The sequence below is a fragment of the Sapajus apella genome, unplaced genomic scaffold (genome assembly GCF_009761245.1).
Source record: "Sapajus apella isolate SASKATOON/1434 unplaced genomic scaffold, GSC_monkey_1.0 scaffold17, whole genome shotgun sequence".
Taxonomy (NCBI): domain Eukaryota; kingdom Metazoa; phylum Chordata; class Mammalia; order Primates; family Cebidae; genus Sapajus; species Sapajus apella.
Window position 1 is genome coordinate 14176153 of NW_022436957.1, and position 16331 is coordinate 14192483.

The following is a 16331-nucleotide window of genomic DNA, read 5'->3' on the forward strand; positions in this document are numbered from 1 at the left end:
AAAAAAAAAAGAAAAAGAAAAAAAGAAGGTAGGTACTTTACTTTGATATCTTTTTGAAAGGCTGAAAGATGTCTTCATTGCAGAGCTATTGTGGGAATCAATGAGACACTGTAAGGGAAGCTTCTGGCACATAGTTGGCATCTGTACATAGTTTCTACTGCTAAGAGGAAAGAACTTAAAGGTTAAGAGTTAGACTTCTTCCTGGGTCCTGGTTCCACTGCCTACTGGCTTGGTGAGCTTGGGCAGGTTCCTAAAACCTTATCTGTAAAATGGAGATAGGAACCACTTGTATTACTTACCCATTGGTCCGTCACAAGTTACCCCAAAACTTAGTGGCTTACAATGACAAACATTTGTCATACCATAGTTTCTGGGTGTCAGGAATTCAGGAGGGGCTTAGCTGGGTGATTCTGGCTCAGGGTCTCTGGTGGGGTTGCAGTCAGGATATCAGCTGGGGCTATAGTCATGCTCCATTCTTGGAGAATCTGTTTCCAAGATGTTGTACTCACACGGTTATTGGCAGAAGACTTCAGTTCCTCACCTCATAGTCTCTCCATGCAGTTCCTTGCATCATGGTCTCTCCATAGGGCATATATATATTTTGTTTTGTTTTGTTTGAGACTGGGTCTTGCTCTGTTACCCAGGCTGGAGTGCCTTGGTGCTGTCATGTCACGGTTCACTGCAGCCTCGAACTTCTGGGCTCAAGCAACCCTTCTGCCTCAGCCTTCTGAGTAGCAGGATTATAGGCAGGTGCCACCACACCTGGCTATTTTTTTTGTGTGTGTATTTTTGTATTTTATTTTTATTTTTTTCTGAGATGGAGCTTGCTCTGTCGCCCAGGCTGGAGTGCAGTGGTGCAATCTCAGGCTCACTGCAACCTCTGCCTCCTGGGTTCAAGCAATTCTCCTGCCTCAGCCTCCCAAGTAGCTGGGATTACAGGCATGCACCACCACACCCCGCTAATTTTTGTATTTTTAGTAGAGATGGGGTTTTGCTGTGTTGGCCAGTCTGGTCTCAAACTTCAGACCTCAAGTGATCCACCTGCCTCAGCCTCCCAAAGTACTGGGATTACAGGTGTGAGCCACCGCACCCAGCTTCATCTCCATTTTTACAGGGGAGGAAACTGAGGCACAGAAAAGTTGAGCAATTTGCTCAATGACATAACTAGAGCTAGCATTTGAGCCCAGACCATCTGGTGCCCAAGTCTATAGTTTTAGCCATTAAGCTACACTGCCACAGCAACAAACCATTTTCTTGTGGCGTCCTTTTGTGGTATGGTTTTCTTTCTTGGGTCTTTTGAAACAGACATTTCCTTCCTTCCTCCCCTTTTTTTTTTCCTTTCTTTTTTCCTTTTCCTTCCTACCCCCCTTCTTTTCTTTCTTTCTTTTTTTTTTTGATTTTAACATAGAACACATAAAAATGTCTTTAATTCCTGCTACCAAACTCCTGCAAGATATTAGGATTTAATTACTATTTATAGCTCCCTTGCCAACTTTCACTGTCTGTGATTGTGGCCGTCATAATCACAATTATAGAGATACAGCTTATTTGGTTAGGGAGAAAATGTCCTGAACATTTTTTAAAAGAGATGATTGCAATTTAAGCTGTGCTCAAGGTACAGAAGAAAATTGGTTTAAGTGTTAAGGCTGACATTTCTGTTCTTTCCACACTGTTCCTGGTTAATCTCAGTGCCTGGAGGACAAAGATAGACACTTTGTTTCAAATGAGGAATTGGATTCAAATTTCTAAAATGAAAAGTTTCCAAATGGTATAAACTTTAAATGAAAACATGTAAGATCTGACAGTTTGATTTAAGCTCTGAGCAGGGCCAAGGAATAACTAATGCTCACCTCTTCCTGCAAGTACCATAAATTTATGCGTTGAGCCGGGCACTGAGGCTCACGCCTATAATCCCAGCACTTTGGGAGGCTGAGGCGGGCAGATCACTTGAGGCCAGGAGTTCAAAACCAGCCTGGCCAACATGGTAAAACCCCATCTCTACTAAAAACACAGAAATTAGCAGAGCGTGGTGGTGTGCACCTGTAGTCCCAGCTACTTGGGAGGCTAAGGCAGGAGAATTAGCTTGAACCCAGGAGGCAGAGGTTGCAGTGAGCTGAGATCAGGCCACTGCACTCCAGCCTGGGTGACAGAGCAAGACCCTGTCTCAAAAAACAAAAACAACAACAACAAAAAAAAAACCCAAAAAACCATTATGTGTTGACTGGCTTCTTAAGCTTTTCTACCAGATCCTGATTGCATTATGAGGTTTAGGCCCAGATGGGTACTTCATAAGTGTTTTTTGACAATGAATAGAATGCTATTTAGTTTTCTAGACTTGTCCCACATATACCAAGGATAAAAATGTCTAACATCTTTTTTTTCCTTCTTTTTTTTTTTTTTTTTTTTTTGAGACGGAGTTTCTCTCTTGTTGCCCAGGCTGAAGTGCAATGGTGCGATCTCGGTTTACTGCAACCTCTGACTCCGTGGTTCAAGCAATTCTCCTGTCTCAGCCTCCCAAGTATCTGGGATTACCGGTGCATGCCACCACGCCTGGTTAATTTTTGTAGTTTTAGTAGAGTCGAGGTTTCATCATACTGGCCAGGCTGGTCTTGAACTACTCACCTCAGGTGATCTGCCCGCCTTGGCCTTGGCCTCTTAAAATGCTGGGATTACAGGTATGGCCACTGTGCCCCCCCCAAAATGGCTTACATCTAGATTACCACTTGTTTATTTATTATTGAAACCCATAATGAGTAGCACACATGGGTTCTGACATCTGTAGTGGGATGCATCTGTGGCATCTAATAAAAAGTCTGACTCAAACTGTCTGAAATTCAAGGAAAAGGCAGAATTTGTTTAATTAAACAACTCAGTGATGTCATCAAGAGCCCAAGTAAAAATTTTTTTCCTATTTTTCGATTTTGCCTTATTTAGTGTGTAGGCTTTGACCTAAGGCTTGTTTTCCTCTTAGTCGTGAAATGGCTGCCAGTGGGAACGAGGGTACTTGCTTCCTTGTTCATCCAGCAGGGTAGATAGGGAAAAACCTCTCTTTCAATCCATTGGATGTTAACTACACTTTCCTTCAGTGTAATTAGGCCACACATTGATTGACTGAGTCTCTGGGTAGTGTGGAGGGAGTGGATGCCTCAACAGAGTTGGCGTTCTATTAGAAGGGCAAAAAAGCAAATCGTTGCTGTGGAGGGTCTGACGCTGTTTCTTAATCTGGAAAATGGTGAGAATTTCATAGAGAATTGAGAGGATTAGAGATAATGTATGTAGGGTGCCAGATTTAGCAAATAAAAATCGAAGATGCTTAGTTAAAATTGAATTTGAGATAAACAGCAAATAATGCTTTAGTCTAAGTATGCTCAGCTCTTTCTACAAACACTACAAACTTATACATTAATTTGGTTCTTAAGCTTTACTCCCAGATCCTGATTGCATTACAAGGTCTAGGCCTAGAAGGGCATTTCGTAAATGTTTTTTTTGCAATGGTTAGAAGGCTTATTTAGTCTTCTAGCCTTGTCCCACATGTATACAGGATAAAAATATATACATATACTAAAAATTATTTGTTGTTCATCTGAAATTCAAATTTAATGGGGCATCTTGTATTTTATCGGGCAACCCTAAATCTATGTGAAGTTCTTGGCACATAGCAGGTATTCATTCACTGGTTAGCATTAGTGTTCTTTCTACATAAGAGTTCAGTTAAATGGCAGCACGGTACTTTTTTTTTTTTTTTTGAGACAGAGTCTTACTCTGTTGCCCAGTCTGGCATGCAGTGGTAGAACCTTGGTTCACAGCAACCTCGGCCTCCTGGGTTCAAGCAATTCTCTTGCTTCAGCCTCCCAAGTAGGTGGGACTACAGGTGTGCACCACCACACCTGGCTATTTTTTTGTATTTTTAGTAGAGATGGGGTTTCACCATGTTGGCCAGGCTGGTCTTGAACTCCTGACCTCAGGTGATCCACCTGCCTCAGCCTTCCAAAGTGTTGGGATTATAGGCATGAGCCACAGAGCCTGGCTGCATGGTACTTTTTTTTTTTTTCCTGAGTTGGAGTCGCCCAGGCTGGAGTGCAATGTTGTGATCTCAGCTCATTGCAACCTCCGCCTCCTGGGTTCAAGCAATTCCTCTGCCTCAGCTTTCTGAGTAGCTAGGATTACAGGGGTCTGTCACCACGCCTGGCTAATTTTTGTATTTTTAGTAGGGACAGGATTTCACTATATTGGCCAGGCTGGCCTTGAACTCCAGACTTCGTGATCCACCCAGCTTGGCCTCCCAAAGTGCTGGGATCACAGGTGTGAGACACCACACCCGGGGCATGGTACTTTTTAAACTTTTACTAACCTTCTAGAAAGGTTAGTTATTGACCAAAAGAGGAATTAACTAAATTGTATGTGACATTAAGAAATCCTTTACCACTACTCAAAACCAGATCAAAGCAAGTCTCCCTAAACAGAAGGTTGTATTTGTATATATGGGATGGGACATTATAAGGCATCTAATATTAGTACTTAATACTAAATTGGACCTATATTAACAAATGTTCAGTTATTGGTTTTTCTCCATCTTCTGAATCTATATGGATAATTGTTACTTCCAGTTCACCAGGCCTAAAGAAAAATTTTAAAAAATGATTCATTTGAGTCAAATGTAATGCTGCTGAAATTCCTAGCACAAAGGCTCTACCTTACAGGGATGAACGTGGAGGGATTGCCCCAGGAGCTCTGGATCCACGTGGTGAAGCTTGAGGTCACAGCACTGTTACTTTGCATCTGGGGGAGGCAGGAGACTCTGCAAAGCCCTCTGTTGTTGCTTCTGACTCCATTTTCCCTCTCTGCTAATTCATTGCTCCTACCTGTAAAATTTTCTAATATGTTTCCACTTTCATTTCCTCATCAAATATTCACCGTTATGAAAAAGAAGACCCTATTGGCTTGGTATCAAGTGGCCAAACCCAGCATATGGATACATATTGTTACCAGATTCACTACAGGAATAGATGAAGTGAATTTTATCCAAAATATCTATTTCCTATTACAGTACTGCATCTTTCTAATTTGGTGGCTGGTATGACCTCATACACTGCCTATTTTCCGTCCTTTTCCTAACAACCAGAAGAGACCCTATGTTTCTGCTTTGCTTGTTAAAGTGAAAATTATTATGCAGTTTTCCATAGACTTGTCCCCAATGTTTTTTTAAAAATTATTTTTCTTTATTTTCTAAAAGTAGCACTGGAAATGTTATCTCCTTCCATTTCATCACCTCTTCATCCTCCTTGGAAAACCGACCCATAGTCAGTATTAAGATCTTTACATTTCTACTGGTTGGGCGATGACTTCATTGCTTTCATGCCAGCTGGGGGATCTTGTGCAGCAGAGCATCGGACCGAAGCGGAGCTATGGGTCGTTGCTGCTGCTGCTGCTACTGCTGCAACAGCTCTTTGCACGCGCCCAGCTGCTGTGTAAGGAATCCTCAGGCGGCTAGGTCTTTGCGTCTAACTCAGCCAAGGGATCCCAAGCTGCTGGATAAGTGAGTGTACGTGTGAGTGTGTGTTATGTGTGTGCATATGTGCATGTGTGTGTGTGTGTGTGTGCATATGCAGCGGCAACAGTTGGGCAGCAGCAGCAGTCGACTTCGATATCATTTTTACCAACAACAGAGATAAACCATCCTCCTTCCTTTATTAGCTCCCGCCCCGAATGTGCTCTTTCCCTCTTCCTCGACTTCCCCCATCCCAGCCCTCCGTACGGGTCCCTCCGGAGGGAGGGCAGGATAGCTGTGCTGCAGGCAGGATTCCCCTTTTTTCCGCAGTGACAGGCGGATTCCGGGGCCTTCTCGCCACCCCCTACCCCCGCAGCCACCCTTCAGTCACGATCTTCCCACCCCACCACCGTCGACCCTCTCCCTCCTTCCCCGCGCTTCCACCGGCGAAGCTCCAGGCTCGGGCCCCGCCCCTCTCAGCCTCTTCAGCCCAGGTTGCTAGGGCTTGGCGGGGCAACCAAACCTGGCGTGCCAGGAGGCGCGGCGCACGCGTGAGCGCGCAGGCGAGCTTGTATAAGGAACCAGCGTTCTTCGGCTTCGGAGACTCGAGTACGAGCGGCGCGAGCACGAAACCTCGGACAAGCGCTCCCTCCTCATTGGCTCGTACCAGAAGGAGGGGGTAAAGGCGGGATCGGGCGGAACTTGAGGCCCGTTCCCATTGGTCCGAACGGACCGGCCGGGGCGGGGCAGTTAGCAATTTAGGCTGCGCGTTCGCTTCTGTTAGAGGGCGGGGCCGGAGGTTTCGGTTAGTTGTCTCTGCTGTTGGGGAAGGTAAAGCGGAGACGGCGTCCTCAGGAGCTGTGGGTCCCCTGCTAGAAGTGGGGGACTCGGCAGGGTGAGTAGTCGCGCCGCCACCCGCCCGCCAAGCCTTCTTACCTTCATATTGGCCCCGCGTCCACCCAGCTTCTCCCGAGAGTGGGGACCCACCCGGTTCCCCGGGCGGACGAGAGAAGGGGCGGCGGCGCCGGTCCCCCCGGAACGGGGCGACGCGGTGAGGGCGTCCCAGCCCGGAGTAGCCCCTCCTCAGCGCTCTCTTGCGCTTCTGGAAGAGCTTCCCCCGAGGGGCTGGGGCTGTATTTTGGGGTGTGGGGAGGCGAGAGGGTGTGAAAGAGGGGCGACGGGTCGAGGCCGCCCCGCGGTGCTCCCCTCAGCGGCGGGTCTGCGGCGTCCCCACCCCGCCGCTCCCGCGGCAAGAGCTCCCCGGGGCATGCGGCGAGGGAAGCCCCTTCCCGGTGGTGCCGAGGAGGTGCCTGCGCGCCAGAACCCCCTGCCCTAGTTCGGAGGGAGCCCGAGACTCGCCAGGGGCCGCCAGTCGCGGCCCCGGCCCTTCTGACCTTGGCTGCCCGCGAGGGTGGGCGAGCGACCCACCGCCGGCCCCGCGGCTCCGCAACCTCCCCGGAACAAGTTTCAGGCGATGCTGTGAAGTTCGCGACTGGCATAGTAGGGGGAAGCAGAATGGCCCTTTTTCAGACCTTCATACCCTTTGGACCCTCATAGAAATCGGATTCTGAGGTTTGGAACCGTCTACCAGAACGAACAGGTCCTCCTTGCATTGACACATTTTGTGCCCACGTTGGGGAAAAAATAACCTGAACATATTTCAGTGTAAAGGCAGATTTTCCTTGAGGGTTTTGTTTTTCGCTTCACTTGAGTGTTAAAGCACAGATGCCTGAATAAGAAAAGCCTGACCTTAGTATCTCTACAGTGAGATTAGACAAGTGCTGTGATATTTAAGTAGTTGCAGATCGGTATTGTGTTAGCACAATATATTTTAATTGACTGGAATTTAAGCTGATTTTAGAAAGTATTGACACCGAATGATTTCTTTCTGTGTATCTGAATTCGGTTTGTTTGAACGTAATGGTTATATAGTTAATGTCAAAGATTACACAATTTGTCTGAGAGCATTTGTCTGAAACAGGAGACAGATGTGTATAGAACAGGATTATCGTTTTAGGTAACATCTGCTGGAACATTTCCAGCTTGTTTCTTTCTTACAGAAAAGACGTCTTCACCGAGGCTATTCGGAATTACATGTGAATGACACTTAGATGTAAATTTGTTTTTATTTCCTTTAAGTGTTTTAAAATGTTTTGTTCACAAAATGTGAAGAGGCGACATTTACTTGTTACTGTATCTTTAGTGTTGAAGGGGATAGTATGATCTTATATTTAACAATCCTATTAGGGTCCATTAATAGTAGATTTTTTTTAAAGGCGTGCTGCTTTTCGAGAATATGATAGGTTGAGTACCTAGCAAGACTTTTAATTTCTTTATTAAAAGTACTATTTTAGGATTGACAATTTTTGGCGTTGACACTGAAACGAGGAAAAAGGAAGCCTGCAGCAGTCTTAGCAGTTTGACACCACCAGTAGGTGTTTCTGTTGACAAATGCAGAGAAGAGAACATTTGGGAAGGAAATCTTTTTTTCGGGGGGGGGGGAGGGGGGGGGGGGGGGGGAGGTGAGGGGGGGTGAGGGGGGAAGGAGCCAGAATAGAGAAGCTGTAGAACTAATGCTGCCAGCACTGTATGCTGAGCATTTCACAAGTGCAAGGAAACCTAATTAGGGAAAAATTCCTTTTGGCTGTATTAAATAATAGAATTCCAAAAGAGGCATACTAAAAGTTAACCATTCCAAGAGTGTTAAATAATCTGCCATTTCAGAGTAGCTGGGGGTTCCTCAATTGGAGAGGGTATCAAATCTCTGAATTGCCTTGCCTTTTTAACATAGTCAATGCAGCGATTAATTTGCTATATGTATATATATCAAACAGTTGAGTAGTCCAGTTTTGCTTGTTTAGCATATTTCCTAAGCCTACATTTTAAAAACAAAATCCGATATATATATATTTTTAAATTTGAAATAGAATTCTTTGTCCAGAGAGTATTCTTTTTTTTCTGGCTTAGTCTTAAAATTTATTCATGATTTAGGGGCTTGTGGTTGGTATTTTTTTTACCCCTTTTTCTCAGGTTTTTGATTTTTACTTATGCAAGTTCCCTAAGTCTGCCTTTGTTTATATTGTAATTTTCTTGGAATTATTTAAATCAGTGTGGCATCTATTGTGTCCCACGGGGTTTTGAAAGGAAAGTCTCCCATTGAAACAAATTGCAGGGCCATCTCACATAGATGGGTAATAGAAAGAAGGTTGACTGCGAATCAGATGTATTCGGTTGCAAATATGCTGCTTGAGGTTAAGGCAGTTTCAGTTAAAACGGGAACCAGATTTTACATGGTGTTTCTACTTTGAAGGTACAGTATTGTTGCATTACAAACTGAAAGACAGAGGTGGAGAAATTCCTTTAAGTATCACCCCTAGCCTGTTTCACCACTGTGTCCAGAAATGTATGAGAGACTCTTAACAATAGCTGCATTGTTGGAAATTACAGTGGCTTCTCTTGCAGAAAGTCAACCTTTCATTAGGATTTTCATTTCCATTTACTTTATAAAAGAAAATTTAGCTTTATCTGAGAAACTGGCTGTAAGAAATTTGTAAAGAGAGCAAGGAAAATAGGTTTTCTTCAACATGTCTGCTAAAATTTCCCATTCTCTCCCCTTCCGTTTTGATAACTGCTGGTGATCTTCATTTCCTCTACGTATTAGAAGGTATGCTAACACAGTACCTGGTTTTTGGCATTTAGTGTGGGGATATGACTTTTTCATGTAATAAATTGATGTCAAATAATATGAGGCATTTAGAAATAAATTAATTCACATGCATAGACCTAAAACGTGAGGGAAATCTTTTAGATAACCCTTAACTTTGGTATAAGAATAGCACAATTTGAAGTATTAAGTTGCTTTCTAAGTAGAAAAAGCTATTAACTTAGAATTGGATAATTTTGGATTTTAAAGTGTGTTTTTTTGGCAACTTCAATTTTCTTGGTAAAGAGGAAGATAGAATCTCACAGATTCTTTATCGTCTGATGATGGCATCAGTTGGACTACATTTCAACTTAATAATGCAATTAAAAGACTGCATTTAAACTTTCTGTTTGGAGGTTTCTCTAATTTGCTTTCAATCTCAAGCACAACATTAGAAATCTTTTGTTGGTGATGCACAATTTTAGTGTTCAGATTTTAGGTTTTGATCGTTTTTAGAATTTTTTTTATGTGTGTAGAGCAGTGCATGGATGACTGAATTAAAGATCTGGCCTCATTTCTCATTCAAGTTTGTACATTTCTTCGTACTAAGATATAAGCTTGGGTGCAATTCTGTCGGTGGGTGTCAAAGCTGAGGGTAAGGAGTAAGGACCTTCCACCTAAAGAGACTGATAGCATTTAAACATTTCAGATTTGGGAATTAACAGAAAGTTATTTATTAGGTTAAAAGGACCTACCCCATTCAGGTATTTGAAATTGATTGTCAATGCTTTGAATTAAGCTCTTAAAAACATTTGTGTTTGAGATAATTCTAATCAGGGTCAAGTTTTGGGTGTGGTCTCTCTTTTGGGCAGTCTGTAATAATTATAATACTCCATTTATTGAGCCTTACTGAATGCCAGATACTGTGACAGGTAATTGATTTGCATGAATGCATGTGTGTTCTCACAATATCTCTATAGAAGCAGGTCTTCTTACCTCTTGTATACATGTCAGATGGGCTCAGAGAGATAAAGTACTTTGCTCAGATTACCCAGCTAGTCATCAGAAGTAGCAAAATTGCCATCCAAACTGGTCTGACTTGAAGCTGTGCTCTTCAAAACCATGCTTTCTGCTTCTCTTTAGGATATTGATTTTCCAAGCATATTTATTTTTGACACAAGGTCTCACTCTGGCCCAGGCTGGAGTACAGTGGGATGATCACAGCTTGCTCCACCCTCAACCTAGCAGACTCAATCAATCCTCCCATCTCAGCCTCCCTAGTAGCTGGGGCCTACGGGCACGTGCTCCCATACCAGGCCAATTTTTCTTTTAATAGAGGTGGGGTCTCATGATGTTGCTCAGGCTAGTCTTGAACTCCTGGGGTCAAGCGATCCTCCTGCCTTGGCCTCCCAAAGTGCTAGGATTATAGGCAAGAGCCGCTGCCAGGCCCACCCCTAGGGTATTTTGATTTCCTACTGTACATCATGCCTGGGGTGGTACTGAAGGTATACATATGCTTCTTGGAGTTCATAGGCTACATTGGAAAGGCTGCTGGACATTTAATCACATAGGGGGCTTAACTCAGATCGATCAGGACTACTGGAGAGGAGAGTTGGAAGTTCAGACTTTCTAACAGAGGGTCAGACTTTTCTATCAGAGGTTCTGTTTCTTCATAAATGAAGGTTGTACATAATCATTTATGCTCAAAATGAGGTTGCTGTTTCTAATTAGCTACTTGATATTTCATGTTTCTGCATGTTGCATTATAACTTTTGATGGACTTTGATTAAATTTGCTACACTAATAAAGGCTATGAAGATATTCCTTGAATTCAATTTTGTGGCTTAGATATACCCTTGAAGTAAAACGGCAGCCATTATAATTTGCAGATGGGCACCTCTTATGTAATTGAGACCAGTGAAGTAAAATCTGTAGGTAAAGTCTACAGAGATATGTTATTGTTGTGTGGTGGTTGTTTTTTTTTGAGATGGAGTCTCGCTCTATTGCCCGGGCTGGAGTGCAGTGGCATAGTCTCGGCTCACTGCAACCTCTGCCTCCTGGGTTCAAGCTATTCTCCTGCCTCAGCCTCTCAAGTAGCTGGGCTTACAGGCACATGCTGCCGCGCCCACCTAATTTTTTTTGTATTTTAGTAGAGATGGGGTTTCACTGTGTTGTCTGGGCTAGTCTTGAACTCCTGAGCCCAAGCAATCTACCCACCTCGGCCTCCTAAAGTGCTAGGATTACAGGCATGAGCCTGCCATGCCCGGCCCTTGTTGTGTGTTAATACAGAGGTTGGACTCTGAAATTTTTTCTACGTGAAAGAAGAACTTTCTTTTATGTAAAGGTTCTTGTGATTTAAAATTTTTTTTTAATTAAACATCTTTTTTTTTTTTTTTTTTTTTTTTTTTTTGAGACAGTCTTGCTCTGTTGCCCAGGCTGGAGTGCAGTGGTGTGATCTCGGCTCACTGTAACCTCTGCCTCCTGGGGTCAAGTGATTCTCTTGTCTCAGCCTCCTGAGTAGCTGGGATTACAAGCACACACAACTGGGATTACAACCATGCCTGGCTAATTTTTTTGTATTTTTAGTAGAGACGGGGTTTCACCATGTTGGCCAGGTGGTCAACTCCTGACCTCAGGTGATCCTCCTGCCTTGGCCTCCCAAAGTGTTGGGATTACAGGTGTGAGCCACCATGCCTTTCTATGATTTTTTTTTTTTAAAACAAGACTCATCATTAAGAGAATCAAACAGTTTTGTTCCCTAAAAGAACACTTAGAAGTCCATATTAGGAAAAAAGAGTACTTAACATCTTTTCCTGTAATCAATGAAAATCACTTTTGTTACTTATTAAAGTTAGAAAGTCCTGACGAATACTGTAGAGCTTCAGGACCAGAAATAATCTTGGCCAAAGCAGGACCATATTTCTACACAGATTGGACCTGTGCACAAATTTTGTTGATTTCTTTTGGAGGTGTACTTTACATACCATAAAACTCACCTTTTTAGCATGTCATTCATTTATTTTTAACTGAATTTATGAGGTTGGTGTAGCTATCATTACAATCCAGTTTCAGAAGATTTCCATCACCCCCAAAAATTCTCTCCTGTCAATGAGTTTTTTTTTTAACCTTATTTACTTGCTTCACCTAGACCTCTTTTCTTTTTTTTTGAGACAAGAGTCTCACTCTGTTGCCCAGGCTGGAGTGCAGTGCTGTGATCTTACCTCACTGCAGCCTCCATCTCCCAGGCTCAAGCAATCCTCCCACCTCAGTCTCTTGAGTAGCTGGAACTACAGGCATGTGCCACTGCACCTGGCTATTTGTTTTTTTTTTTTTTTGAGATGGAGTCTCACTCTGTTGCCCAGGCTGGAGTGCAGTGGCCTGATCTCAGCGCACTGCAACCTCTGCCTCCTGGGTTCCAGTGATTCTCTTGCCTCAACCTCCTAAGTAGCTGGAATTACAGGCATGTGCCACCATGCCTGGCTAATTTTTTGTATTTTTAGTAGAGACGGGGTTTTACCATGTTGGCCAGACTAATCTCAAACCCCTGACCTCAGCTGATCTGCCTGCCTCAGCCTCGCAAAGTGCTAGGATTACAGGCATGAGCCACCGCAACCAGCTGGCCTGGCTAATTTCTGTATTTTTAGTAGAGACAGGGTTTCACCATGTTGCTCAGGCTGGTCTCAATCTCCTGGGCTCAAGCAATCTGCCCACTTCAACCTCCCAAAGTGCTAGGATTACAGGTGTGAGCTACTGTGCCTGGCCAACCTAGATCTCTTTGTCATCAGACATTGACAAATGAAATCATGTAGATCTTAAAAGATGACTTTTTTTGTTTTGAGACAGGGGTCTCAACTCTGTCAACCAGGCTGGAGTGCAGTGGTGTGATCATGGCTCACTGCAGCCTCCACCTCCCCAGGCTCAAGTGATCCTCCCACCTCAGCCTCCTGAATAGCTGGGACTATAAGCACAGGCCACCACGCCTGGCTATTTTTTTTGTATTTTGTAGAGATGGGTCCTCATAGTTTTGCTCAAGCTTGTCTTGAACTCCTGGGCTCAAGCCATTCCCCTACCTTGGTCTCTCAAAGTGCTGGGATTATAGGCCTGAGCCACTGTGCCAGGCCTAAAAGATGTCTTTAAGAAAATGTCTTCTGGAGGCCAGGCATTGTGGCTCACGCCTACAATCCCAGCATTTTGGGAGGCCGAGGCGGACGGATCACTTGAGTTTAGAAGTTCGAGACCAGCCCGGCCAACGTGGTAAAACCCCATCTCTACAAAAAAATACAAAAATTAGCTGAGTGCAGTGGCGTTCCCCTATAGTCCCTGCTACTTGGGAGGCTGAGGTGGGAGGCTGGCTTGAGCCTGGGAGGGAGAGGTTGCAATGAGCCAAGATCATACCACTGCACTCCAGCCTGGGCAATGGGAGTGAAACTCTATCTCAAAAAAAACCAACAAAAACCAAAATTAAAAATAAATACTTCTCACGCATTATTTCATAATGCTTTTTGTATTTTCAAAAGTTTTTGCCTAAACATAATACATAGCAGAATATAAAGGATCGTAACTGTAAATGATATAAATTACCTTGTGTTTATGGCTTAAATTTTATTTTCATTTGATTGTTTTTAAACCAGCAAATAAAATACCACTTTCTTGGTGATATGTTGGGAATGCAGGGAAAAGCAGTGAAGGTAAAAGTAATGTAATTATTGTACAAGAAGAAGTTACTTTCAAATGTAAGCATACAGGGAAACAATTGGTTTTCTTGATTTAAAGCTGATAACATTGTGCATTTTATTGTTTGGACTTCTAATCCCCCTTGACAGATCCATACCTAATGCGCATGTCATAGAGCAGGCTTCATCAAATTCAGGTATTCAGACACTTTGTCTACTTCAGACTGTATTGTAATGGGATTTGGAAACAGCTTAACATGCAAGGTACTGTAGCTGCCTTTTCCTGCCTGCATCATTTTCTTCTTAGTTACTTCTAGGATGGGCTGGGGAGTAAGGCCAGCTTGGGAACGGAAAGTCTTATCAGCACAGGCTGATCCCCACTTGTGCAGGTTTCCGCCTCTGCTCAGTATATTGCTTGTGTAGACAGACACTGCTGATAGGATAGCTTAGGGGTGTTATTTTTTGGGGTACCTATAGTAGAGGAATGTAATGGTTTGGTTAGAAGTAAAGTGTTTTGGAAACTGTATCTAACTTTCTTTGCTTTTAGCTGAACATTTCTCTATGGAAAGTGACCCTTATATGAACCAGGCAGATAAATCAGTAACTCCTTGTATGATAGGTTGTATCTGGATTTTTAATGGCAAACAGGTTAGACACACAGCACTGGTCTGATATTAATAGTTTACTGTCAATTCAATTATAACTGGTTCAAAATAGGCTTGCTTTTTTTTTTTTGACCATTTATCAAATGGTAACATGAAGTGCTTTCTGCCATTGTAACTGGATTTTGATAGTAAGAACAACATTGGTTTTTTGGAAGTTAATAAAACATGTAAAAATAATATATATATTTTTAAAAAGATTGCCTTACATTATTTTAGGTAAGTTGCAATTTTAGATATCAGTTTTAAATTTTGTGTTATGGGCCAGGTGAAGTGACTCTTGCGTGTAATCCCAGCACTTTAGTAGTCCGAGGTGGGTAGATCACTTGAGGTCAAGAGTTCGAGACCAGCCTGGACAACAAGGTGAAACCCTGTCTCTACAAATAATACAAAAATTAGCTGGGCGTGGTGGCGCGCACCTGTATCCTAGCTACTCAGGAGGCTGAGGCAGGAGAATCCCTTGAATCTGGGAGGCAGAGGTTGCAGTGAGCCGAGATCACGCCACTGTACCCCAGCCTGGGCCACAGAGTGAGACTTTGTCTCAAAAAAAAAAAAAAAAAAAGAGACTGGATGCGGTGGCTCACGCCTGTAATTCTAGCACTTTGGGAGGCCAAGGCAGGCAGATCATTAGGTCAGGAGTTCGAGACCAGCCTGGCCAACATAGTGAAACACTGTCTTTACTAAAAATACAAAAATTAGCTGAGTATGGTGGCACGTGCCTGTAATCCCAACTACTCGGGAGGCTGAGGTGGGAGAATCACTTGTACCCAGGAGGCGGAGGTAGCAGTGAGCTGAGACCATGCCATTGCACTCCAGCCTCGGTGCCAGAGTGACTCTGTCTCAAAAAAAAAAGAAAAAGATTTTGTATTGTGTTTAAAGATTAGGTTCTTGGAAATATGAGATTGTATTTTGATAATTAAAGTAAACATAAACAGTCTCATAAGGAAGTTATGGCAGATGAAAAAGGTGGTAAGTAATAGTTGAAGAACAATTCACTGGCCTGGATTTACCTGATTACCCTGACATGCACTGATTTTAGAAACTAATTTCCTGATGAGTATAATCCTTCAAAGATTGCCAGAGGCCAGGTAAGATGTGACATATCCTGGGATTTATCCATACCCCCAGACACACACCCCACCAAGGTTTGTCAGCCACTTATGGGATGTATTAACTTTAATTGCTGGTAATCATTATTCCTAATGTTACCACTAAATTCAAGTTTAGCAGAAGATGCAAATGAGAAGCAGAAGTTTGATTTTAATTGTACTTACTGAAAATAGTTGGGATAGACAAAAGATAATTTTGTGCAAAAAGGTATTTTATACTTTACCAATTATTTATTTCTCAATCTGTCCTACACCCTGAGGATCTGTCTTTCATTCATTTAAAAAATGTTACTAAATGAGTATGTACTATGTGCCAGACTGTGCTAGAGACTACATGGAGTGATAAATAAAATGGAAGTAGGCCCTGCCCTCAAAGAATTAATTAATTAATTAATTTTTGAGATAGATTCTTACTCTGTCACCCAGGCTGGAGTGCAGTGGTGCCATCTCAGCTAACTACCACCTCCGCCTTCTGGGTTCAAGTGATTTTTGTGCTTTAGCCTACTGAGTAGCTGGGACTACAGGCACATGCTACTACACCTGGCTAATTTTTGTATTTTCAGTAGAGTCGGGGTTTCACCACGTTAGCCAGGCTGATTTTGAACTCCTGACCTCAAGGGATCCACCCACCTCAGCCTCCCAAAGTGCTGGGATTACAGGTGTGAGCCACCAAGCGTGGCCAAAGAATTTAGTCTTGAGATGGAGGCAGAGGAGAACTACAGAACACTATGGGTGTGTACTTGACTCTTGAACAAC

The 16331-nt window shown here is 43.2% G+C and overlaps 1 protein-coding gene across 4 annotated transcripts in view; it reads left to right on the top strand.

Annotated features, from left to right (window-relative positions):
• The first annotated feature begins 6256 nt into the window (after nt 1-6256).
• CDKL5 (cyclin dependent kinase like 5) overlaps nt 6257-16331 on the top strand; it is a 209824-nt gene continuing 199749 nt past the window's right edge. The window contains exon 1 of one of the 4 annotated variants that reach the window (XM_032286023.1): nt 6257-6383. The gene's annotated coding sequence lies outside the window, so the exon portion shown is untranslated. The remainder of the gene's footprint in view (nt 6384-16331) is intronic. The other 3 variants (XM_032286025.1, XM_032286022.1, XM_032286024.1) reach the window with 3 other exon arrangements.